Raw genomic sequence first — 26,018 nt, 5'->3', positions numbered from 1 at the left:
GATGGGTGCAGGGCAGACACTGCCCTCGTGACCCTTCTGAATGAACTGCCAAGAGACCAACATGGGGTCTTTGAGGATAATACCTGTTAAGAGGTGGCATGTCCCCTGATGAACTTGCTGTGGCTTTCAGGAAAGGTATAGGGAGTTTTAGCTCTTCTTTGTGCAACTATTGCCTTCGGAGTCAAACAGAGCCTTGGCTTGCTATAACATAGCTTCAATTAGAAGACAAAGCTATAAATATCTAACAGTGCTGATCAAAATGGCCAGCTTTGGTCACAAGTATCACACAGAATGAGAGAAGAGCAGGACCAAACATCTACTTTAAAATAAAATAAAATAAAATAATCATAATAAAAAAAGAATAATTTCCTTTCCATGCAACATATAGAAATAAAAATCATCTTTATTGCAAATCCAGAATCTCCTTTCCTACCCACATATTCCACCACAGTTTGTGGAGTAACCATTAGCTTCAGGCCTGGGCTTCAGACAAGTGCACTGACTGGGCACCAGACTATCCAGACATTATTAAAACAAAACCCAGATCCTTATCTTGTTTTTATATTTATTGGTGATTCTGTGCCAAATCCAAATGTGGATCATATGCTGAATTGATTCATATCAAATCATTACGAAAGTTGAGTCACTAAGAAAGACCCTACACCCAATACCTACCCTACCCAACACCCCTGCATCAGAAAGGGTCACAGAGCTCTGAGATCCTCCGAGTGGAAATATAAACAGTAAAATAAATAGATGTATACATTTATTTACATGCTTCTTTCTAAATAGAAGCTTCCTTCTAAAGGATGTCCTAACTCCATGTACTGGGGAAGAAAAACAAGAGATAAAAGCTGACAAGACTAACAGAGGATCTGCTTTTCTAATGCTGCATGTGATTAATTACGTGATTTACTTTCAATGACTGGTTCAATCAATCCTGATCAAATTAACAAAGACAATGATCAGAAATACCAGAGAAAACACAATACAAATGATTTGGTTCCAGGGGCTCCAATCAAATGAAACAGGATTAAATTAACCAGTGATCGGATTAAGCAGGAGTTGCTGTATAAAGTCAGAAATGTATCAGTACTTCAGGCCATTTGCTGTCTCTAGGGTTGCCATTTCCAGTGGCCTAGAGCTCTCAACAAACTTTAAACAAAACTGTTTTCCCTACGTATCACAAGGGTATTGTGGAAATTAGTATTACCCATATTATTATGACTATTATTATTATTATTATTGTTATTATTTCATAATACCACTGTGTCTTGGGCCCTGCAAGAGTAATGACCCTCTAAAGAAAAATCACACCCATACACAGCCTCAGGCAGCCAGCAATCTGCACCTGAAGGAGTTTGCAGTCTGTGCATGACACTGAGATCAAAAGGTGACAGAATATCAGGATACAATCAAAAAGACAGAAAAACCCATTTAATTCTACAATGTTAGCGAAGCACAAAGATGAAAAAGCTACTGTTCAACAAGGAACATTAATGAAAGTTGCCGATGATACAGCTGGAAACATAGTTCCTACCCATAAAAGCAAGTATCATGTGAAAAATACTTCCTTTTGCTGAGCACCTAAGCCACAACCAACTAGAGTCTTAGAGCACTGAACAGAGGTGTACCTTAAAATGCCTTGAGCTCACCCTGGTCCAGCTGGACCCGTTAATAGACACCTGCAAAGGGACTTCGTGTCCCAAACTAGATAAAGGAAGGGCTGGGAACATCTGAAGCCAGCCCATTTGGAAGCAAATAGGAGAACGTAAACGATGAGAAACCAAACTAAATTCCTGCCCCTTTTCTCATTAAGCGAATCCCTTCAAAGATAAACTTTAGGGATGTGGAGAGGTCCATAAGGACTCTTATTAAAGCCACTTCAGGACATTAACAAGCAGTTCCTGTTTGTGAATCCCAGCCCCATGTGCTACGGTGGGATGAGAAGGGACACCCAACTAGTGGTCTTGCTGTTCTCATGGCAATGTTCCTCAGTAACACAAGACAGAAGAAAGTTCAACAGCAACCACAAAAAAAAGCTTTCCAAAAAAAAGTGTGTAACCTGAACAAAAGAGGAAGCATATGTAAAGAGGTCAGTCCCAAATCAACTGTCCTGCCCACCTGTGTCTCCTACACAAGCATTTAGGAGCCATATGGGAAGACTCCTTCCCTCTCCCTTGGCATGGTACCACCTCAATTTATAGGCACACATTGCCCAGTAACTGTAAGCAGACAGCATGTTCATCCTGCAGCTGGGTGTCTGTAACCTGACAGGATTCTGTCACTTGTCATCACGTTGGGACTTCTCACTCATGCAGAGAGCAGACCAAGCTAAGCATTTTGGCAAGCGACAGCTGACCTGTGGGGTGTGGGTTGGTCTCTGTCCAGAACGAAACCACTGGAGACACCAGGCTGACTTCTGATGGTCAGCAAGCTCGGGGTTCACCCATGGGATCTGGTTTGCCTGGCCGCAGCCACGCGTCCCATGCTTGCAGCTTGCCGTTTGCACTGCAGATGTTAATAGTGAAGGACTGGCCTTGTGGGACTGAATGTTTGACCAGCTCCTTTGCCTACTGAGAAATACTTGAGAAAGTATTTAGAGAAATATTCTCCCCTCTCTTCCCACAACTTAACACTTAATGTTTCATCTTTTTTTTTTTTTTTTCCAACTATCGCAGTGAGTACATTTTAAAGCATCAGCTCCTTCTAAACAAAAGACATCTCACATTAAGATTAAGAATGCATTATTTTTTTCTTTTCTGTCCCCCTCCTTCTGCTCTCTTAAAGAGTATCTCATTTGTATGTGCAGGTTTTTTCTCATGCTCTGCCTTGCTACATTTTTTTCAGTCTCATTGCATTTTTTTTTTTCATGAGTATTCTCAGTTTCATTTTCTTCCTTTATTTTCCCCATGTCTCTATCTCTCTCCTCACCCTTTCTATCACACTCTTTCCTAAGTGGAATGAGAACCCAATTATACTCCTGTTAGAACTGAACTTTCAAATCCATCATGTGCTAGTGGGCTCAAAATTAGGCAAATAAATTCCCTCAACCCTACAAATTAAATTGAGTCTTTGCATATGTTCTTTTAAGAGCACAAAGATGTCAAGTATTCACCCAGCTGTCACAAAATATGATGAGCAGGCACTTTGTATTCATATAGATTTTCTAAATCGTTTGTCAGATTTAACAGAAATGCTAATGGATCCAAAAGTAAATTCTAATCTATCCTAAATATCTGGTTATTATTTGTGTTATTGTAAGACTCAGAATTGTCAGCTGAGGATCAGGGCACAATCTCAATGCATCAGACATTTTGCACACAAAGACAAAGATCATTTGGATGACACGCAGGTATTATTTCGCAATTTCTCATTTTTTTTCTCATTATTTTAATCAACACCCTCCTCAAAGATATACTCAGCTGCATTTGAAAATAAAAGTACCACCAGTTTGTGAGCACGATTACCTAATGTGTCTGCTGTTGAAAGATGGGGTCTTAAATTTGCTAAAGCCCATGACCTTCCCCCAGGTGTACACTCTGAGGGGAAAAAAGCTATCATGAAGGTCAGGCTTTGCTTATGCTTTGTTTTGATCAAAGTGGGGCTGAGCAGAATCAGACTCAGCATGAGGATGGGAAACATCCAATGAAGACCTGCAGCAGCACCAGGCGCTCACTGTGGGGCTCTTCCAGTTCAGACCAGCGAAGAGAGATGGCTCACACTGGTGCTAGCAGAAGCACTCCTTGCTTCAAGGCTGGGCAGGATGGGGCTTCGGGCAGCCTCATCTAGTGGGAGGTGTCTCCATCCATGTCAGGGGGTTGGAGTGAGGTGATCTTTAAGGTCCCTTTCAACCCAAACCATTATGTGATTCTGTCAAAACACATAGATTCCAGCTGTGGTACTTGCACAAAGCTGCTGACATCGGCAGGTTGGACATTACCAAGCACATGTGCACCTGGTCTGCATAGGTCCGTAAGTCCCAAGCATGCAGGATTTGCCACCCAGGTGCTGAACACCTGTATAATCTTACTCCCGCAGCGAGTCCAACACATTCAGGGAACCCGTGATGTGATGAACATACCCTGGAGACTTGTTCTGTACATACTGTTGTGGCTGTTTGTCTAAAAACCTATTAGGGCACTGCTTAAAGCAGGAGGGCAGCAGATCCTGGCTGTCAGTGATAATCCACTGCCAAAATCAATAACGTTGGCAAGGTTGCTTCATGGATATTTACGATCAAAGAGCACATTTTCCAAGAATATATTGTCAGCCCCATTGTCTTGGCCCAATTTCAACTCCAGTAATTGCATTTCTGCCTGTCTAATATTCCCCTGCCGCTCTGTGGAGACACAGGGGCCCTCGCTTCCAGTCCCACGCCGCTTCACAGCATCCTTGTACACCGTGGAGACACCACCGCATTCAGCACAAATCCGGGCATGCTGAAGCAGTGGACACAGCTTTCCCTGCAGCTATTTTACAGAGCAATTATTACCTAAAAGGTTTTGTGATTCTTAGAGCTGGGAAGTATAAGGTATTGTTGTGGTTGTTATTTAAGACATGATTTATTTGCCCCTGGAACTAGACATCTTGAGACATCTTTTAATTTCCTTCTCTTTCATGAGTAAATTTGCACATTTAAATTATTTACCAAAGGTTGAGCTAGGTAAGGCTCAGTTTGTATTTTTTTATTCCATTAATAAACGTAAAACATCTCTAAAATGTGAATGTCTACAGCTTTTCAATACACAGCTTGAGGGAGTTCAAGCCCTTTCAGATCTAGTTGCAAGAGCCAACTCCACTGGCAAACTAAAAATCTGCCTTTCTCAGTGGAATAAAACTCCTCTTTACAGCAGTATAGGGCATAAAATGGGAGGTTTTAAACTTGTGACATTTCCATGTCTGGAAAAGCTGTCACTTGCCCAGCACGGAGTCTTACCTCCAGCTGTAAGCCCAGGGGCCTTAGTAGCATTAGCCCAACTCTAAGAGTACCACAGGGAGAGAACGGTATCACTAAAACACTTTTAAAACCTCCCCAAATCTTTCTTACACTTCAGAAAACAGAAGTTTCCCCAGTGGTAAGGATCTCCTATTTCCAGCTGTACGTGCTTGCAGGCCTGCTTTTCAGAAACCTCTCAGTAGTGCCGAACTGACCGGCTCCTGCCTGTCGGAAATCCTGCCTCGCAGTATTTGGGGAGAGATCTGTGAATGCAACGTGAGAGAAAGCACTGTGTTGTTTTTTTTTTTTTTTAAATATATTTCAGTTTTAAAGATGGAGCAACTGCTGGAAGTGTTTCAGAAGCAGGAACTGTCAGAACCCATCCCATAAGTGTGGTTTTGTGGGCAAAGGAAGACGTGCTACGTACAAGTTGTCGTGAGCCACCTCCGATCGCACTCCCTGCCTTCCTCCCACTTCCCAAAGGGACCATTGTGAGTGTTCAAACAACTGCAATTTTAAACGTAGGTAGCGTTAAGCATATTTCATATTAAAATGTAAAACGATTACCAAACAAAACAGAAAGAAAAACTCAGAGAACTATGCATATAAGAAGGGCTAATAAAATATGAGTGCATAAATGTATTCAGGAGCATTTGCATATGTCAGAGGGAGTGGAAAGAAGGTGAGCATAAGATGAGAAAATAAGAGCTGAGACACAAAGTGACAGAAAAATGCACCAGTTTGGGAAGAAAGGAGCAGGCAGGGAAAAGACTGCCTTGCAGATAAGCAAAGACTTTGTGTACAACACAGGGGGAATTTTTAAACACTCAGCTTTTACCTAACATCATTGGGGTTATTATAACTAACTTGGTAAGATCTAGGGGCAGCAGTTAAACGATGTAATACAGGTACCTAATTTAGGTGTCATGCCTACTTCTCTCCATCGGCTCTGTGAGAAGCTGGAGCCTGGCAGCCCTGGATAACAAGTGGTCTAAATTACTCATCGCTCTCTGGAAGGTAGGAGCCATTGTAAACTCTCAGACTGTGCCCCCGTGTGCACTGCAGCAGAACCAGAGTGAAAAAGGAAAAAAGAAATGACAAAGAACATCATCCAGCTATATTACAAGCAGAAGAAAGAAATTCAGGAACTCTATGAAGAGAATGATGACCTAAACTAAAGAAGACGGAATACTGGAAGTTAAATTATCTGTGCAGAAAATTTAATGTAAAAAGATTGAAAAGAAAATACATTCTATGTAGCTGCACCGTGGTGCATCTAAAGGGGGAAAAAAAAGCCAAAAATAAAATAAATAAAAAAAAATAAAAAAAGTGAGTGCATAGGAAGGAGAGATTTTTTTTTGTTTTGTTTTGGAGTATCTAGTTCCTAATTTAATCTTAATCCACTCTGACATTTATCCTCATGGATAATTCAGTATACAAATTTAGGGCAGAAAAAGAATCCATAAAAATAATAAAATAAGAGCTGCTTGCAAGGGCAGTATCAGTAAAAATTGCCCTTGGGTAAAAATAATTTCTAGTGCTTTGTGTCCTGCTCAGCTTCAGGCAATGTATCAAGATCCTAGGAACTACTTTTTTCCCCCTGTGCAATCATTTGTGGCTCTCATCCAGTCTCTGATTATGCTAATTGCATTTGATGGAATTTGTATGTACTCTCCTTCGCTCTCATCTCATCTGAACATACACAAGATGCATTTTTAATTTTTAGCTCTTAAAAAAAAATAAAAAAAATAAAGGAACTTTCTCCCCAAGGTTGTGTAGAAGTCAACCTTATTACTAGTTCCAAACAGCAAATGAACAGCCTTTATTACTAGCAAAACAAATAACCCTTTCTACATTAATATGTTGCAACAAAGCTTTTAGTTAGTGAGAGGAATGTCATAATGCACGAGTTTGCATAACACAGTCAGATCATGTCACCTAGACACAATTTCGTTTGCATTAAATTAAATCCACCATCCAAACTGCAACTTTAATAAAAAGATATAGCCGAGTTGGCTAGATCAAGAGCTGACATCATTTTGAGGCAGACACTCACAACAAGAGGGACAGGGAGCTGTTGTAAAACCATTCCCGAGGGTTAGCGATAAAACCTGGGACTTAAATTCCTGAGTAAATGAAGATAGTGTTGTTTTTTTTTTTTCCTTTATTCCCCTTTAAAAGTGCTCTTGACCAAGTAACTTGACATCAAAACCCACTTGATTTTGCTGAGACAAAACCAGGTGACCTTAGTGACCTCAATCCAGGTCTCCTGGCTGTCTTTCAGGTCCCCAAAGGCAGCGGTGACGGGTTTATTTCATACTTCATGGAGATCCTCTGAACCTCTAAATTATTCTTTAATTCTACTAACTGGCAGCTAAAGAGAAATGTAATTGCAAGAGTAAAGGACTCGCTTCCCCTCCTAAATCAAAACAAGACTGGCTTTTTATTCTTTCAGTGAATTTTAGTGAAAAACACCCAACTGACAGCCCTGTGCGCTGCAGCTCTGCTCTCCTGCACAGCAGCTGCAGGCCAAAGGGCAGAGCTGAAGCCTCTCCTCGTTCGTGTCCCTTCCCAGGACACCCACAGCACCCTGCACACTGCACATCACAGCTGGCAACGCCTTTAGGGACGAATTTTCCAGGGTAACATGGATAGGCACTGCAGGGATTTCTGAAAGTGCTTGATTTCTGCTCAGTTCCAGTGAGATGGAATAAAGATGCTCCAGACAGCACTTCTGACAATCAAGGAGCACCTAAATACTTCTGAAAACCTGATTACAGAGGCATCAGTCTGTTCCAAAAACAGAATGTATTTCAAAATGTGAGCTGTGGTCTGTGTTGGAGAAAGGCAGCAGAAATGCAGGGAAGAAGTGGAGCCAGCCTGTCCTGTCTGAAGCAACCCAAAACAAATCTGAACCTCTCCGAACACAACAGTGACCACTGAAATCACAGAATCACAGAACTGTAGGGGTTGGAAGAGACCCCTCATCGGGTTGAACCCCCCTGCCAAAGCAGGGTCCCTAGAGCAGGCTGCCCAGGTCGGCATCCAGATGGGCCTTGAATATCTCTAGAGAAGAAGACTCCACAACCTCCCTGGGCAGCCTGTCCCAGCGCTCCGTCACCCTCACCGTGAAGAAGTTATTTTGCATGTTGGTGCCGAACTTCCTGGGCTCCATTTTGTGGCCATTGCCCCTTGTCCTGTCCCCACAGACCACTGAAAAGAGGTTGGCCAAATCCCACTGTCTCACACACTTAAGATATTTGTAAACATTGATAAGATCTCCTCCCAGTCTTCTCTTCTCCAGGCTGAACAGACCCAGGTCTCTCAGCCTTTCCTCACAGGGGAGATGCTCCAGGCCCTGTATCATCTTTGTGGCCCTCTGCTGGACTTTTTCCAGGAAATGGCCTAGGAAGGTTTACATGACAGAAAGGGACACAGCCAGGGGCACTGTCCATTTGCAGAAGGGACTGGAAACCCTGCTTTGGTCACACAGGCCCTCTTTATAGGCACAACAGATTCAATTTTGAAAGGTGAAAGGAGGATTTCGTAGCAAAAAGCTGAAGAGAAAAAGCTGACCAGGCAGCCTGGTTGTGTGAATTTACAGTTGAAGTGGGTTTTGGTCACCTTCCCTTTCTCCTCCCAGCGTTGGTGCAAGTTTTGGTGGTGACATCTAAAGGAGGCAGTAGCTAGCTGCCATCCTGTACTCACTGCTGCTGGCCCTAGAGCTCTCTCAAAAAAAAACATTTTTTTTCTTCTTTTTTCCAGGCTTCTGAGTTGCCTGTGCAAGTTACTGTTGTCAGCATTACATCTGGAAGCTGGGACCCCATCCATGCACTAGTTTTGACCCTGTAACAACAGTCAACCCTTCTGAGATGGGCTCTTTGAGCTGTTTTCTGGGATTGAGAGCTACTTCACCTGTGACTGGGAACAATAAGACGCTGCCTGCTGTGTGAACCTATCTGCGGGTGAACTGGCTTTTCCTCCAGCTCCAGTTCTTCATTCCCCAGCCTTGCACAATGCAAACCACTCCTCTGGCAAGGGTGGCCGCTTACCACTGGTAAAATATATGCCATTTATTCGGAGATCATTTTAAAAGTAACTTTATCAACAAAAATAAGGGGGGGGGGGGAGATTTTTCAAGGCTCTAGGCATTTTTGACATACTCTTAAAACACAATGCTACAGGAATTACAAAACATAAATCATCCACAGTAACAAAAACACTCCACCTCATGTCTGCTGCTACCTAAATTCTTTGTGATTCTTCAGGCACATTTGTTATATACATATAAATTTTAATTAAGGGAAAACTTGGCTAAATACTAGATAAAATTATTTGTTGTATAGTATATTTGAAAAGCAATGCATCATTCTAATAGATTATTCAATGGATATTTGCAACCATTTATAGAAGTGTCTAGGTAATGCAAAAAAAAAGAAAAGATTAATTGAATAATTTATTTGATGGACAACAGCATTATTCATCAAATACATTATTCAACTAATAGTATTCAACCAATACTAATTAAAAGCAGAGAAGCAATTGCTTTAAAGTACAACTAATTCAGATACCAGTTTTGGCTCCATTAAGAAAACAGAGAAGATAGGAGGGATTTGCAGGGGAATGTCTCAGTTCAGGTATAGTTGGTCCAGATATTCTTCATGTTAAAGGAACCATATCCTGCATCACATTTTTTTCCACCAAAAATATCCACATGACACTGTAGGATTTATATCTCTTACTAAACTACTTGTCGGTACTGGGGCTGGATTTGAGTATCTTCAAACATGGAGGTATTTTAGCATATGGAAGAGGTTAAATGAATATAGCTAATTTGTAACCTGCAGGGAGGATCCAACTTGCTAACTGCTCCCAGAAACACTCTTACCTGGGAGGAATGGGAGAAAGAAATGATGTGGCATCTTTTTTTTTTTTTGTCATTTGATTTCCCAAGAGCTCTGCAAACCCTCTTCCATCTCGTGACTAATGTCCACCATCACCTGATAGAAGTACAACACTTTCCATGCAACACTTTCCGTGCCCAGCCTGGTGATATGCCATGCCTATGTCCCATCATGTTGCAGGACCACGTGTGCAAGCCCAAGAGCATTAGAATTACTGCTTACACAAGCTGCCATGCCATCAAGCAAGCACCCAGCAGAGGGTACGGAGGGTACGCAGCCTTTGCCTTGTGCCTGGAGTACCACTGGGACAAGCCAGAGAAACAACCTGTGCTTCAGAAACATCAGTTTCTTATGCTAGGCTGGGACAAACATCTCCACATTTTTTATTTAGCAAGCAACAAGGAATTTATGAAGAACATTAGGTTTTAAGAGCAAAAGGCTGACAACAGATGCGTCCCATCCATCGAGGGAATAGGCAAAGACCATATCTTATGTAGCAAGTAATGACCTCCTAGCAGCACACGAGTGTGGAGAATTGTTATTGTCAGACGGTGTCCTATAGCTCACCCAGTCACCCTCCCTACAGACAGGAAAACCACCACCTGAATAAGCCCAGCTTCATGATCGCAGCAGGAGCCACACTTAGGCATAGGCTGCACATGACAAAGAATAAATACTGTGCTAGGACTTTATAGATAAAATAAACACTTGTTATGCTCCTGACAAATATTCCCCAGAAAAGGCAATCATGATGGTTAGCAAATAAAGATGCTCTTAAAGTTTATTAGGGTTTTAAAAATATTATGTTATTTAACCAAATTTTTCCCCCTTTTTGGGGGGAGTTCTAGGATCATTTACAGGCAATACAGTTCAAAACAGTGGAATAAGTTGGACTGTACTGAGAAAATATTAATTGGAACTATTTTGCTTGTTTAATTTACGTTAATATTTTAAGCAGGTTTCCTTTTAACGATTCAAGACACACTTTCTACTCTAATCCACTACTCCCGTTTGGAAGGAAACAGATGAATGTGATGAAACGCAATGCAGATGATAAATTCATGCCACTTGAAAAGTGGCAAATGACATTTGCTGGTCTCTCAGTTCCCATTTCATGATTGATATAGAACTATAAACAAGAAAATAAGTACTGTTAAAAATCTTTCTATACAGTGGCAAGTAGGGTTTTAATGGTGGTTTGCCTGTGCTTATTAACAAGCCATGGCAGTTGCTGCACACTGATCAGTAACCGCGTAAGAGCTCAGCCTACTGTAGAAGTCCTGAGTCTATGTACTTTCAATTTTAGAGCATAACCATCATACGCTCCACAAACCAATGAAATTTCTAATAATACAAACCAATGATGTGTTAAATTGAGACACTTCTAGCTTGAATGCCAAAAACTTCACTATGATTTAAAGGATCTGTGCTTACCTTTCTCTATCAATTTACTGTTAATTTGCCACTATTGGAGCAATTTACGAAAAGAAAAAAAAAGGTAATATTTTATTTAATTTTTAATACCAATCTTGGTCATTTCAAATACATACTGAAATGCCATTTATTGTACAAAATGCAATACAGTAATTCAAGAAGAGTAGGTGATGGCATGAGAAGTGTTGAGGGGGAGCAGGCAAAATGAAATCACTTTACAAAATACCTGATTTTAGATATAGGGGGCAATCCTCATTACTCCCCCAAGAAGAGGTAGAGGGATTAATAAAATTTTAGGTCAGGAAACATTTCTCTATTTCAGCTATACTAAGCATTGAATATTTTTTTTCTTAATTATTACGCAGTTTTGCTACTTTGATGACTATCACCATATGGTAGCTTTACTGAACTGTAAACAAGCTATACCAAACAACACGAGAATATATATATATTTTTTTTTTTAACTAGATGTGTCTTCTAACATATTTCACCCCAACTCCTCGAGGCGGCATCCAACCATTTCTTTATTACTCTATGTGCAAAATCAGACATACAGCATTTTTTTGTTCAGTATCCTGTTCCCACTTTCTACTCAGACACAAAATAAATTGTAATGACCTTGCATGAATCATACTGACGTCACACAGTCTAGGCTGCGGAATAATTATGAAAGCCCTTTTCGATCTCTGTCTCCAGGAGCTCTCTGATAGTCCCTTAAAATCTTTGCCACATCCTTCCACTCTCCAGCAGGCTTCTGGGGCAAATATAAAGTCACAGCTTGAAAGAGAATGGAAACTGCTCAGTGAATTCAGGCACCTGTAATAAAGAGCATTTAAAATTGGCTTTGTGATTAAACTATTGCTTAGCCTGGTTAGCTGTGGCCTTCAGCAAATCAGGATACACTGAAATCACTACAATGCTTCTTGCAGTAGTTATACTTCTAAGCAATTTGAGAAATGTCAAGCTCTGTTACTAGACAACAGTGGAGCACAGCTCAGGTCAGACTGATTCCTAGAACGAAGCTGGTGAAAAGCAGCAGCTCTACCAAGTACAGATCTGACCCTCAGATTTCAGTACAAGGTTAGAAATTGATAAGTTAATTGTCCAACATTAGGGCCTGCAGCAAAAGCAGCTGCAACAATTAAATGGTAACTTTATGCAGCAGGGGAAAGCAGGAAAGATACCTCTCCCATAGTATCTGCTTCTGATCTTCCGTTGGCTGGATATTGTGCTTGGGCTACCCCAACCTGTGCCAAATTCAGTGCACAGGGGAGAGAAACGTTAACCAAATAAAGATCTCAGACCTCATTTCCTAAAAACGAAAGTGCTAACCACTCACTTTGCCTTATGGAAATGGCATTTAACAACTTGTCCTGGAACACTGTTGGGCTTGGCTATCCTTGATCCAACGCCGATCCCCTGCGCTGCTGGAAACCCCTGCAAAGCAGCATGGTTTTCTGCCAGAAGGTATTTGCAGGCACTGTGGCCTCAGACACCGAGAAGCAGAGAAGACACTTTAAATGGTACCTGCATTGTCATAAAGTCAGTGTTAGTTACACTGAAATGATATGGAGCTACTGGGGCTGGTTTTAAGTCATTTTTGTCCTGTGGCTTGTAAAATGACAGCATAATTATGGTTGCAAGGGACATGTGGAGGCCATCTGGTCCACCCCACTGCTCAAAGTAGGGCAATCTTCAAAGTTAGGTTAGGTTGCTCGGGGCTTTGTCCAGTGGAGCCTGGAATGTCTCCAAGGATGTTGATGCTACACCTCTGAGCAACTAGCTCCACTGTTTGACGGTCTCATTTTGTTCTGAATATCTAACTGGAATTTCCTTTGCTACAACCTGTATCTGTTACCTTTTGCCCTTCTGCAGTGCTCCTCTAAGAAGAGCCTTTCTTTGTCTGCCCTTTATCCTCCCATTAAGCATTTGTACACAACAGTGAGAGCTTTCTCTTATTAAGGCTGAGCCAAGCCCCGCTCCTTGAGCCTCTCCTCATATGCCACGTGCTCTACCCACCTTACTAAACTAGTGGCCCTTCACTGGACGTATATTTCTTGAACTGGACTGTCCAAAGTCCTGAGTCCTGAGTGCTGAACAGAGAGCAAGAGACACTTCCCTGGACCTGCTGACTACACTCCTGCCAATGAATACAACTGGGGTCTTTCTTGAAAGATCACCCCTGAGGAACACCCCCAGGAACCAGTCACCAACAAAACCTTATGCCATGATCACAACACCTCAAGACTGGTAGTCCAGGCAACTTTTACCCACCCTATGATAGAACTATCCAAAATACATCTCCAGTTTAGAAGTATGGCAATGGTACAATGGTAGTACAGGACACTGCCAAAAGCCTTGCTGAGGTCAAATGAAATGATTTCTGCCTCTCCCTCCTTGTCTACATCTTCTCGTAGAAAACAGTGAGTTTGGCATGGCCTGCCCTTGATAAACCCATATTGGTTGTTCCCAGACACCTTCTTTTTTGTCATATGCTCCGATATGGTGGTTTCTAGGAAGATTTATTTCATAAACTTCTCATGGACTAAGGTGAGGCTTACTGGCCTCTGGCTTCTTAGATCCTCATTCTTGCCCTTCCTGAAGACAGCCATAACATTTTCCTTCTTGATGTTATTAGACACCTCCCTAGATTGCTACAACAATTCAAAGACAGCAGAGAACAGTCTCACAATGACATTGGCTGGGTCCCTCTGGACCTCACACACATCCATAGCCCCTAGGTCAATCTTCTTCCACCACGGGTAGTACTTTACTCCTCCAAACTCTGCCACTAGGAATCAGCAAATCACCCGAGGATGAGGTAAATTGGTGAAAGAACTTGGTCACTTGGTTTTGATGTCTATGCTAGAGGGGAATGTGGGGCCTGAGGCATAAAGATCCCAAATGCTTCCAATCAATACTGTGGTGTTCCTTTGGCAACACGATGCTCCGGCCCCTATCGGACATTTGGGAAAAGCAGGCTCAGGACTGCATGGATTCATTGGGTGAAACCAAGCAGGAAAAAATGCAAAACCAGCTCTTAAAACAAGGTCATTTGTGGTTGTGAATTTCATGGATGAGTTGCATGTTAGGTGAACTTACTAGATCTTTCATCAATTTTAGATACTTGTTCCACAATTTCATCAAAAGCTCCTCTGTTCTTTTCAAGAGGAGACACAATTCAGTTTTCTGCAGTTTGCTACTGCACTTAAGCACACATCTGTATTTATACACACAAATGAACCTCGATAAAACTATGTTTCTATACTGCCGATATTCCTTCTTTCTTAATGACAAACTTGCAACTACCTAAGCATCCATTTCCTATCAGTTTCTGACCATTTAACACAATGTCTGTGCTGCCTATGTTACATTTGCTTACTGCTGAATCTGTCTTTAGAGATGTAAAGAAGTAGAGGAGAAGCCAAAACCAGTAACCTGCTGCAGTCTTACTGCACTTAATACTCCTTTATCTTTTTTTTTTTTTTTTTTTTTTTTTTGTGCATCAGCAAGTAACTTTGACTTCTTACAGAAAGGAAAGTGATTCTGATTGTCCATTGTAAACTATATATTTACATGCCTGTGTCCAGAGAAGGGCAAGGAGGCTGGTGAAATGTCTGGAGAACAATTCTACGAGGAGAGGCTGAAGGAACTGGGGTTGTTTAGCCTGGAGAAGAGGAGGCTCAGGGAGACCTTACTGTCCCATATAGTTACCTTAAAGGAGATTGTAGTGAGGTGGGGAATGGGATCTTCTCCCAAGCACCAAGTGGTAGGACAAAGGGAAATGGCCTCAAGTTGTGCCAGGGGAGGTTTAGGTTGGATATTAGGAGAATTTTCTCTTCTGAAAGGGTTGTGCTGCATTGGAACAGGCTGCCCAGGGCAATGGTGGAGTCCCCATCCCTGGAGGTCTTCAGGAAACGTGCAGATGTAGAGCTTAGGAGCATGGTTTAGTGGTGGACTTTAGTACTAGGTTAGAAGTTGGACTGGATGATTGTAGAGGTCTTTTCCAACCTGAAAGATTCTGTGATTCTGTGATGTAACAGGTTCAACCACATGTTTTACCTCCAGCTAAACACCAAGATTTTTCACAAATGAAAGCTGCAACTTTTCAGATGTTAATGTTTATTTTTTGACACACACTCCTACAGATGTATAAACTTCTAAATGGTTCTAGTTATGTTATAAAATACAGAATTTGCCACTAAAGAAGCTCTTCTGTTATGAAAGTAATATAAATGACAATGCTGAGAAACAAACTGGTGGTTGCAATGCCATTCAGCATTTCTTTCATTTTTTTTTTTTAAAAAAAAAAACAACTTAAAACTTCTTTTCATTCCCAAGGAACTTTTCATCCATCACAAACACCCAAAAATTTCAAAGTGACTTTGAAATAAGATCAGCCACACATATCAAGAAAAAAAAAATCTTAACATTCTTTGAAAGAGGAAAGAAATGTCCTTATTTTCAGTGTCTTTTTGTGTATTATCTTTTTTTTTTTTCCCCTCTCTGTAAAGAAAGCTACCGAGGAACATGGGTGTCTTGCTCAGCAGTGATGCCTGTGATGTAGGAAGAGAGAGAAAACATCCAGCACTTAGGCAGAAATAACCTGAGATATTTCTTTGAATTCCTTTCACACTACTTTCATCAAATACATCTCCCCCCATTCGAAACAGTAAGCTGCCTTACAGCAGGTCTTGCTCACTGCACACAGGCAGCCAGTTGCCCTGACACCCCTCTGCTCTTTTCATCCCACTTCTGTAGTCCAGCTGTGAAAACGAGAGCAGGGAGACTTGGATGTGTCTGTGGATGTCTGTTTGCTGTTCTAATTGTTTGAAAAAGATGCCAAGAGACAAACTCTTGGCTTAAACCGCTTCGGGAGCCCTCTGTCTGTGCTGAATTGTGGCTGTCCCTGCGGATGTGAGCTCTGAGCACCTGGGCACAGTGAGGAAGCCCTGGCTTGGAGCATGGAGCTGGCAGTGGTGTGGTACCCAGTCCAAGCTGCTTCGCTGTGGTCTGTCTGGAGATGCTGAGACTTTCTGGAGCTCATCGCCCTTCCTGAGCCAAACTGACTGTGGGAACCATATCAGAAAATGACCCGGAGCTGTGTCTTACTTGTTTTTACATGGAGGTGAGCAAACTTCAGATACAGCACAAGTTCACAAGCAACTTTAAGGTACCTTTGAAGGCACCAGTCCTTATTAAATGTGTTTGGTCTAAAAGGTGATCATAGAGAAAGCTAACACCAACTCTGAACTAGTGAGGGACATGAATTGTTTTTGATCTTAATGACTGTAAATACAAACTACCTTCTGATCCACTTTCTCCTGCCCTGCCATTCTGTTCTCTCCATCACCACTTTCATTATTTTGGATATTCTTCTTATCTCTTTAAGCATCTCCTGAGCTCTGCTTCTTCCTTCTCTTTTGTAACAGCACCCACTGATTGCCCCATCTTGTCCGTATATTTAAGGAAAATTTCTGCAGAATGTTTGTAAAGGTATTTTTTTGACACTTCAGTTCTTTCCCTTCACTCACCACCTTTTGCTTTGCCACAATCACATCAGCTGTCACTCGATTTGTGCGTAAATCACCTTCAGCACCCGCAGTGCAAATTTCTCTGCAAGACAAGCTATTAGATCAGGAGCTCAGTTCATCTATAACAAGTCTTGGATGGCAGTTACAAGGCCTGTACTCATCACAGACTCAGTCACAATTTACACGTGGCAGACTTTACCTGGGTGACCACTGTCAAACTGCCTTCCTTTAACCCCATGGAAATTAGGGTTGTAGCAGTGATTCAAGCAGTGTCAACTTTTACAATGGACTATTTGGGAGATTGTCAGTTGGGTCAAGACAAAATTGTACCAAAAACTTACAGAACTGAGCATTTCTGGGTGCCAGGGACCTGGATTGTGCCCCATTCATTGAGCATCTTAATGGTACATGTGCAGCATTCACCTACTGAACGAGCACCACTGCAATGGGGTGGCTTTAGTTGCTGTACACAGTTGTTAGCATGAGGCTGTTTTTTTCTACCACAGATACTCAATTGCAGCATCACTAGCAATTTCCAAAACATCAGCTCTCACAATGTTAGCTGCTGCTAAATCCCAGAATTGCGTTAAATAATATCTCTGTAGAAGTTCAGCTCCATTTGTGGGCTCTGAAAACCTGATGTGTAGATTTACAGCTGTCTGAAGTCACAAAAAAATAAAATCTTGAAACAAACACGTCCATGTATTCTCATTAGAGCCCTAACAAGTGAAAAGACTGTAGTACAGGCACATGCAGGGTCAGGGAAGACACAAAGGAAATGCCCAGTGAGCACAGGGGCCATTCAGCCTCTTCAGAAGAAGTGCAATGCTGGAGAAGCTGGAAGAGTCTTATTTTAAGCAGCTAAAGACTTATTGCACCGTGCTTGACAATGTCGTCCTAAGCTGAAATGACAGAAGGGCAGATAGTTTATGCAGTGTGCAACTAAAGACTAATTCAATGCCCCAGATTCCTCCCCGGTGCCATTTCAATGACTTCAAGGGAGCTATTTTGCCAAAGGTATTATGAGAATATTTTTATTTCAATAAAATGGCTACCTTGCTGGAATTAATTCCAACAGATGTTTTAGCAATTACAAAATCACTTAACTAATTATCTCAAATACCTTTTTGGCCATCTCCACTACGATAAACACCTGAAACAAAATTACACTGAGTAAACTGCAGTGGGATTGTACGAAACCTTGGCTTTGGGAGAGACAGGATGGAAGTTAGTACTTGGCACTTAATGTCATCAGCATTATAATGATGCAGCTAGAGTATATATAATTTTGTTGCTGACCTTACATTATTATATAATTAAGGTAATTTAAGTAATTACTTGCTAAAAAGACTAATTTTGTTCATCAACATAAAGACTCTCAAAGCACAGCAATATGAGGAAATTAGATTCCAATACAGCAATTTGGGGAGAATTAGAACCTCTAGTGAACAAGTGAAATAGGAGGAGGCAGTAAAACTGAAGAAAGGATAGTTAAAGTTCCCAAAACCTGAAAGTACTCTCTGTTCTGTCACAGACATCCCCTGAAACTCCCCAGTCCTCTAAACGTAGTAAGGATTTTCTTGTCACATGGAAAATATTCACTGCGAGGTTTCTAACTGTAAACTTAAATTTAGTAAGTAAAGAAGCTAAAACTTTTTTTTTTTTTTTTTTTTTTTTTTTTCTCCCTCAAGACAGACAAGCAAAAATCTTTCCTTAGAGAAGTCCATAATCAGAGTGACTTTTCTGAAGGCATTTTTGCCTCTCCCCTTCAAAATAAGATTATCCTAAAAGATCCTCACAAATTAACTCTTAAATTGAGTATGCAGCAATTTCAGTTATGTCAAGCCATAAGCTCATCCAGCAAAAATAGACCACATCATTCCTACACAATAATGTAATTTTAAACCACAGACTTTTTCTTCTGGAGACAAGTCTACTTATAAATGGTCATATTAAACATTGGTGTCCTTTGCAAGCATACCAAGAGTTAAAAGAAAAACGTTGATGTCAAAAGAATGTTACATTTGAGAAACTTCAGAAACATTTTTTGGATCACTCTTAATTCTTTACTTTGGAGGTGATAACCTGTCTATTTACTTGTGTTCAGACACAGTAAAACTTTTTCTGTCTTTAAACTTTGGAAGAAAATAAATTCTTATAACAGAAAATAATTAATCCAGCTTTAAACCTTCCTTGCTGTTGTTCCTGATGCTGTTTTGAACTGTATGTGGACATTTGCCTGCTTTTGTGACAGGAGAAAGATTTTGCTGCAAGTAATCAATATTTTGTTTGTTTAATAACTAAGAAATTGCTTGAATACATTACTGAGTTAATGATTTGGCAGGACTATGAAACATGCTAATTAAAATTTTATGTCACAAGAAGCCTACAGAAGTATTTAATAGAAGAAGCTGCACGTGGAGAGACTGTTTTTGTACTTCAAGCAAGTGTGCTATATTAATAATATAAACTTTCAAAGTACTTTATCTATAAAGCCAGGAGACTTCGATATATACAATCTGTGTTTTTAATTCAAGTGAAAGAACTTTCAAGCACTCTTAAGAACACAAGGCTTAAGAATTTATGGGGCTACAATGATATTGCAAGGAACAAATCGAATACAAGTTTTCAAAACAAAATTTCAAAGGCATTCCAGAACCTGATGCATTAAGAATGGAAAGTACTGCCCTATTCAAAAACATCATTGCAAGCAGAAAAACTCACTATTGACCATATACGTATGAGAGAAAAAGCAAAAGGAGGATCCTTGAAGTGCCCCCAAAGAACCTGACAGCATTTCGGAAACAAGTTGTCTACCAGACTCAACAGAAAGAGATGAGAAAAATTACTTCACCGGCACTTGCAGAGGTTTACCTGTTACTGCTGTTGCTTTTCTTTGAACACTGAAATGTTGTTGTAACTTGAGTTTTATTAAAAGCTCATTCTTTAAACCCCAAACAGCTAGACAATGTAAACCAGCTAAGGTAAGACAGAGTCTGTGAGGGATTTAACTCAAATTTAAGATGCTTCATTTTCATTAACATTTCTGTCTCAAATTATTCTTTAGTCAAACTAGACGTTAAATGACATTGAGATTTTAAGTGAATATTTCTAAAGCTGCTTCCTCAAGTAATTGAATTAAAGTTTTCCTCCAGTTACAAAGATTTCTGTGATTTACTTTTGTCTGCTCACAAATATTTTCAGATTTGCTACGTCAAAAAAAGATTCACCTTTCTAAACTGATTTGTCACTAAAACTAGCTGGATTATCTATGCTAATTAGCTGCACTCCATCTTAGACTTAGTACCATGTGCCTAAAAAGGGACATTCCATAATAAAACTAGGTATGATGATGCAATATGCAACAGAGCATCCTCCAGGAAATAATGGAACTAACATTGATTTTTATTGCTCATTTTTTGACCCCATTTTTTTTCCACAAAGAAAGAAAAAAATGATTTAATGATTAATAACTTCCATTTCCTTTGTTTGCTTACTTTGGTCAGGTTTTCCTCCAAGGCATGGTAGGAATCTTTATTGTATGACACTAATAGGACCGTCACTTCCCTGAAATTGCACTGCATAAACAATTATGTATAACTCAACCTATGGTTTCCTCAGAGGTTTCCTCAAAGGCTACGTTACTTGGTTCCTTTCTAAAATATTTTCTAAATTTCCACCAACACTGAAAAGGATAAATGTAAGACAAGATACCATCAGTACCTATGATGGGAAATACCTCTACAATGGGAAATACCTTTTCATTCCTTCAAATAATGGACAAACACATAATGGAGCCAGCTGCTAGGAGGTGTAGAAGTATACATTCAGATGGAGAATAAGGTGAAGGTTTTGACATTGATTAATCACTGGACCATACTGTCACGGAACAAGGAGGATCTTCCATCATGAATTGAGCTGAAGGATGAAGGAGATTCCCAAACCATGTTGTTGCTCCATCACAAAGCACAGAATTTGTTCCAGGATCACTGGGTGAAACTGTACAGCCTTTCAGAAGGTAATCATACTCACCATTTCTGGCCTTAAGCTCTATGAATATATGGAGGAAAAAATGCCTGATATGTTGGCCAAGGTAGTTTTGAAGAAATAAAACATCACATAAAAAAAAAGAAAGGCTAAAGAAATATTAAATTATAAAAGTAAAGTAACGTACTAGTAGGAAATAGCAATGACTAGCTAAAGGATGATTCATTTCAAAGTGCATTTAGTTGTAAAAATGTAGGATAAATTGGGCTTCTGGCTAATGCAGTACAGTGGAAGGTGGCAATAGGTCTGATGAAGCAAAAAGCCTGGGGAGACATATTTGAGCAATGGAATATTGAAGGGTGAAATCTGCTGCAAAAAATGGACCTTTTCCTTCCACCCCGAAATTATTTCTAATAATTTTAACAACTATGTGAAATAGAGCTTATTTTATGCATCAAAAACTAGAAAAGCAAAAGCATTTGTTGTTGTCTGCTTGTGAAGACAATAAGGCCACCAAGATAATCAAGGGACTGGAGCACCTCTCCTATGAGGACAGGCTGAGAGAGCTGGGGCTGTTCAGCCTGGAGAAGAAAAGGCTTGGGGGCATCTCATCAAAGGAACACAGAGCCAGGCTCTTTTCCTTGGTGCCCAGTGCCAGGACAGGAGGCAACAGGCACAAACTGGAGCACAGGAGGCTTCCCTGACCACCAGGCAGCACTTCTGTGCTGGGCGGGTGCTGGAGCCTTTCCCTGAGAGGTTGTGGGGTCTCCTCCTTGGAGATCTTCAAAAGCCACCTGGATGTGGGCCTGGGCACCCTGCTCTGGGTGTCCCTGCTGGAACAGGGGCTGGACCAGATGGACCTAGAGGTCCCTTCTACCTTAACCGTCCTGTGACTCTATGATTTTGTGAAGTAGGGTTACTTAGATACTCCCCTATGTATCAGTGTTATCGTTTGAGGAACATACAAACCTCCCAGAACTTTCCTGGAAGGTCCAGCCCTTTTATGCATGAATGAAAAACTGAAGTACATTGGGAAGTGCAGATAGGTGTTATGGCTGCGGGTTTCATGTCAGCCCTCTACAAATACTTTTGTACGAGTAAATAATCGAAAGCATTAAAGATATCAGTGAAAAAAAATCAGTAAAAGTACATGCAGTTTAGGTTTTCAACGTGAGGGTATTAATGTGCTCATCATTCTTCAGAATTGAGTCACTTCTAGAGGAAGTGCAAAAATAAAATACAGTAAGCGGGATGAAATATTTTCAGCCATGAAATATCTCCATTGCACCTTACAACTTGGGAACTCGTTGAATGAAAAATGTCATTTCTAGGAGTAAAATAAAATAATATGACAACATGAGAAAATGATTGTTGTAAAATATTTACTCCAATCCATGAGCATGTAAGCTTTTGCTGTCCTTGGTAGGGATAAATTTGATAACTGCTCTAACAAGTAATGCGAACAAAGGGTGCAACATATCCACCAGCGTGAAGAAGAGATCTTCATGACACATAGCTGGTACATCTGCTGATGCTGATGTTTTCAGCTAATTCTGTGCTCCCCAATTGATTTGCAGCTTGCTTATTTCTGGAGGTATTAGCATCCTGTCTATGGCTTCTAGGCTATTTCCTGAAATTGTGTGTTTTTATAACATTAGTCTAGGAAGACTGGCATGAAATAAAACCCTGACAAGCAATCAAAGAAGAAGTTATTTTCTAAAGAAGTTTCTCAGGAGAATCGGGTCAAAAGCCTACCTCTAGCCTTGCACACTTGGAAGACATGAAAGAAAGCTTTGTTTTAGAAGCTTAGATGTCGACACACAAAGTTGATAATTGTTTTTTTTGCGTTTTTTTTTTTTTTTTTTTTTTTTTTTTCTCCCTGCTGTTTATTGCTTTTGAAGAAATTCAGTCCAAGACCTGGGATGCATCAAAGAAGGATGTGTATTTGGATGAGCTTTGTTTGATGGCAAGAGCTTTTTCTTATTAAGTCATCAAAACAGCCTGGAGTGAGAAGGTAGCTGAAGCCTTCTGGAAAAGAGTAGCAAGCATCACTGAGGACAATCACAGGGCATGGAAACTCAGCAGCTTTAACATTCTCCCTTTTCAAGTACACACAATTAGGGAGCTAGATGTCTCATGTGTGAAGAGCAAAGGTGTCTGATCCAAAACTCATCAAGTCAATATAAACATGCCCTTTGACTTCAAATGAGCTTTGGATAAGCCCTCAAAGGCTGAAGCACTAATGAGTTAGAGCTTTTCCAACACCACTTAGATAATCTTCCAGGTGGGGGCTGTGGAGGGCAGTTTCAAAAGCAGACCTCAGCTCTACGTATTGGTTGTGACGTTACCTTCTTTGGTCAGACACTCAGAGGCAGTTCTGCCTGTTATCTCTAACACAGTGCAAAGACTTTTTCAGGAACACCACTGCATACTGACCTATCCAACTTGTTGCTACTGCAAGGACCTAGGACGCTGATGATGTGCTTCTCGGTTATAATATGGATTATTGCTTTTGTTCCATTTCAGAAAGGACCTTGATTTGTATATAGTCCTAGACATTTCTTACAACCTATGGATATTGCCTATGGAGTAAACATGAACATGCTGCCTATGACTTTGTTGCCGGCATATAGGAAGACTGGGCTATTCTGATGATTCTTTCTAGTCTTATGTAGCTTTTGTATCGACAGAGAGAGAGAGAAGGAGCTACACACCCCAAACCAACTTTCACAGATGCATCAGAACATCTATTTGTGTCACATTCAAACCCGAGCCAGTTCAGCTTCTATCAGCCAGTCAATTGCAGGTGCCAAACCCAGTCCATTTTAGGGGCAAGTAATGAAAATGCTATGCCAGGTATTTGGCCAACACTTCAGTTGCTATATCTTTGTTTAAGGGGGAACTTCAGAATGTAAAACAAACAAATAAACCGAAGTAATACTTTGCTGGGAAATAAGGATCAAGGTACTTACCACTTTGGACCTGTCTGGCAATGAGGACTCTTCATTAAACCTGGTTACCATGATCAGAATTGCTCTGCTCACATTGCTGAGCTCCTGTGGGGCCAGGCCCCTGCCCTCTTACCCTCCCACCTCCCTCTTATTAGCAGAGAAGCAATTCTGCTGCAGTTGCTCCCTGAGAGTAAAAACTGGTGTGAGGATCCTTGAGCAGATTGAACTTGCTGGAAAGTACACAGAAAGGAAGAAGGGCAGGAATGTAGAAGATGAGGCATGGAAGAAGAGAACAAGAAAAACTCAGGTGCCACCCATGATATCTCTCTGTCAACCCCCTTCTGAGCTTTCCTTCCATCCTTTTGCTTTGTTACTTTTCAACCAGAAGCCTTTTGATACTGACTTTCAGTCTATAACGCTATGAATTCCAGACATTGCTTTTTCCAAGTTATCTGGGCTTTTATACTATTACATTGATTATAAGGCCAGACATGACTTTATTATCTACTCTGATGTGCTGAATAACAGAGTTAAAAGACCTTTCCTGAAGTGTTTGAACAACATCTTTTTAATTGGTGCCTCTTCCTCCTCCTTTCTATTTTTGACTTCTAAGATTTCATATACAGAAATCTGCCCTGATTCTTGGTCAGTTTCCCCCTGAACAATGATTTCCACCAGAGAACCAATGTATTTAATTTCAAGACAAATTGAGTCCAGATTCAGCTTGCAGCCCCTAGTATCTATGAAAACTTTGCCAGATTGAGTGCTGAAGCCAACTCTTCATTGCAAGAGGTTTCGAGCTGGAATCTGAGCCCCTAGAGAGAGAGGGAAGGAGGCAGCAGATCCAGGCGAGAGGCACGCCGTCCCCCCAAAGCCTTCCTAGGCATGGTGTCACAGAGTTTTGAACCTCACTCAAAGCTCTTATTTTTATTTTCTGATTTTGTTTTCGCTTTTGAGAGATAATCTCCATTATCACATTCTTTCCTGTTCAATGCTTTTTAATGCATGTATTATTTATCTTAGGAAGGTCCTTTATGCTCTTGTGTGAATTCCAATTGTTATGGCTCATTTTAATTTCCTTTAAGGCCCTTGGCCATTTTTGTGTTGGAGTACAGCTGGTTCCACTTAATAAAAGTTTTGCTGTGCAGAAATATGAAGCTTCTGTGCCCCACCTTTGAAATCTCCAAGTAAACAACTACTCGATCTGATACAGTTTATACAATCCAATTCAAAAGAAGCTGATGGAGCCTAAAGCATGGGGGAAGGCGTGCTTAACTCTAGTACGTACAACACACAAAAGAGCTTGGGGTATGTGTCTACAGAAAGCCAACCTATTTGATTTTCAATTTATTTTACTTTTGCCCACTTTGGATGCTTATCAGCATCGGTGGTGAGGAATTCAATCTATCATGTGGTCACATACTAGGTCCAGATAAATCCTGCTGTACCTAAAAACCTTCATCAGAGGCACAATTATAAATAACAGAATCACAGAGCAAAGAAACGTGCTTCTCAAACTTGTTTCAAGTCAGCCCCAGAGAATTTGATCTCAATACTGCTTCTGAAGAATAGTGTTGTCTGAATGTTAGATATTTTTCAAGCAAATGGTACTTTTTAACTATACCAATAGTAATTTCAAGTGTTTTCTCATGTGTAATTCCTTTTTCCACAGTTTATCATATCAAAACAGTTTGAACAGAGAGAATAGCCATGACTTTTTTATTTAACCAAATCCTTGTTTTCTTTCATTTATTTGTTGCCTCTAATCATGACACAATAAAGTCAAGTATTTGGGAAAAGGCCCTTCCTTTCATTGCGTGTAACATCATTAGGGACTGTGTGATTTGGGTTTCTATGTCTGAATAGAAATAATTAGAAAATATGATTCAAGTATTTTATGTCTCAGAAAGATGCTGGGATAAATTCTGCCTTTCTCTGCAAGAGGCGAGGAGAATTAAATTGGATAAAGGGCTCAGAAGCGCTCTCGAAAGCTGTATCCAAACTAGTGCATGAAGATGAGACAAGAAAATGGAAGCTTCTAGGTTATGGCAGGAGATGAGCCAATGGAGCATCCCTGTCTGATGTGCTGAGAGGTGTATCAGCCAGAAGGCAGATGTATTGCTGCGGAGCATCTATTCCTTATCTAACCATGTGCAAATTTGGAGCACACATTTATATTCTCCAAATACATAGCTAAGATATTGTTATATGTGCTCCAAAATATATCTTTTGCTCACCAACAGAAGCCAAATTCAGTTCAGTATTTTCT

General features: G+C 40.6%; 1 protein-coding gene across 4 annotated transcripts in view; it reads right to left on the bottom strand.

The window, feature by feature from the left end:
- The window catches only part of KLHL29 (kelch like family member 29), a 388,888-nt gene that overhangs the window by 148,333 nt on the left and 214,537 nt on the right, over positions 1 to 26,018 (bottom strand). The gene's annotated exons all lie outside the window — the stretch shown is intronic.

Source organism: Aythya marila, assembly GCF_965140915.1.
Source record: "Aythya marila genome assembly, chromosome: 3".
NCBI classification, from domain to species: Eukaryota; Metazoa; Chordata; class Aves; order Anseriformes; family Anatidae; genus Aythya; species Aythya marila.
The sequence above is the reverse complement of the archived record's forward strand: the minus strand, read 5'-3'. Positions and strand labels throughout refer to the sequence as shown.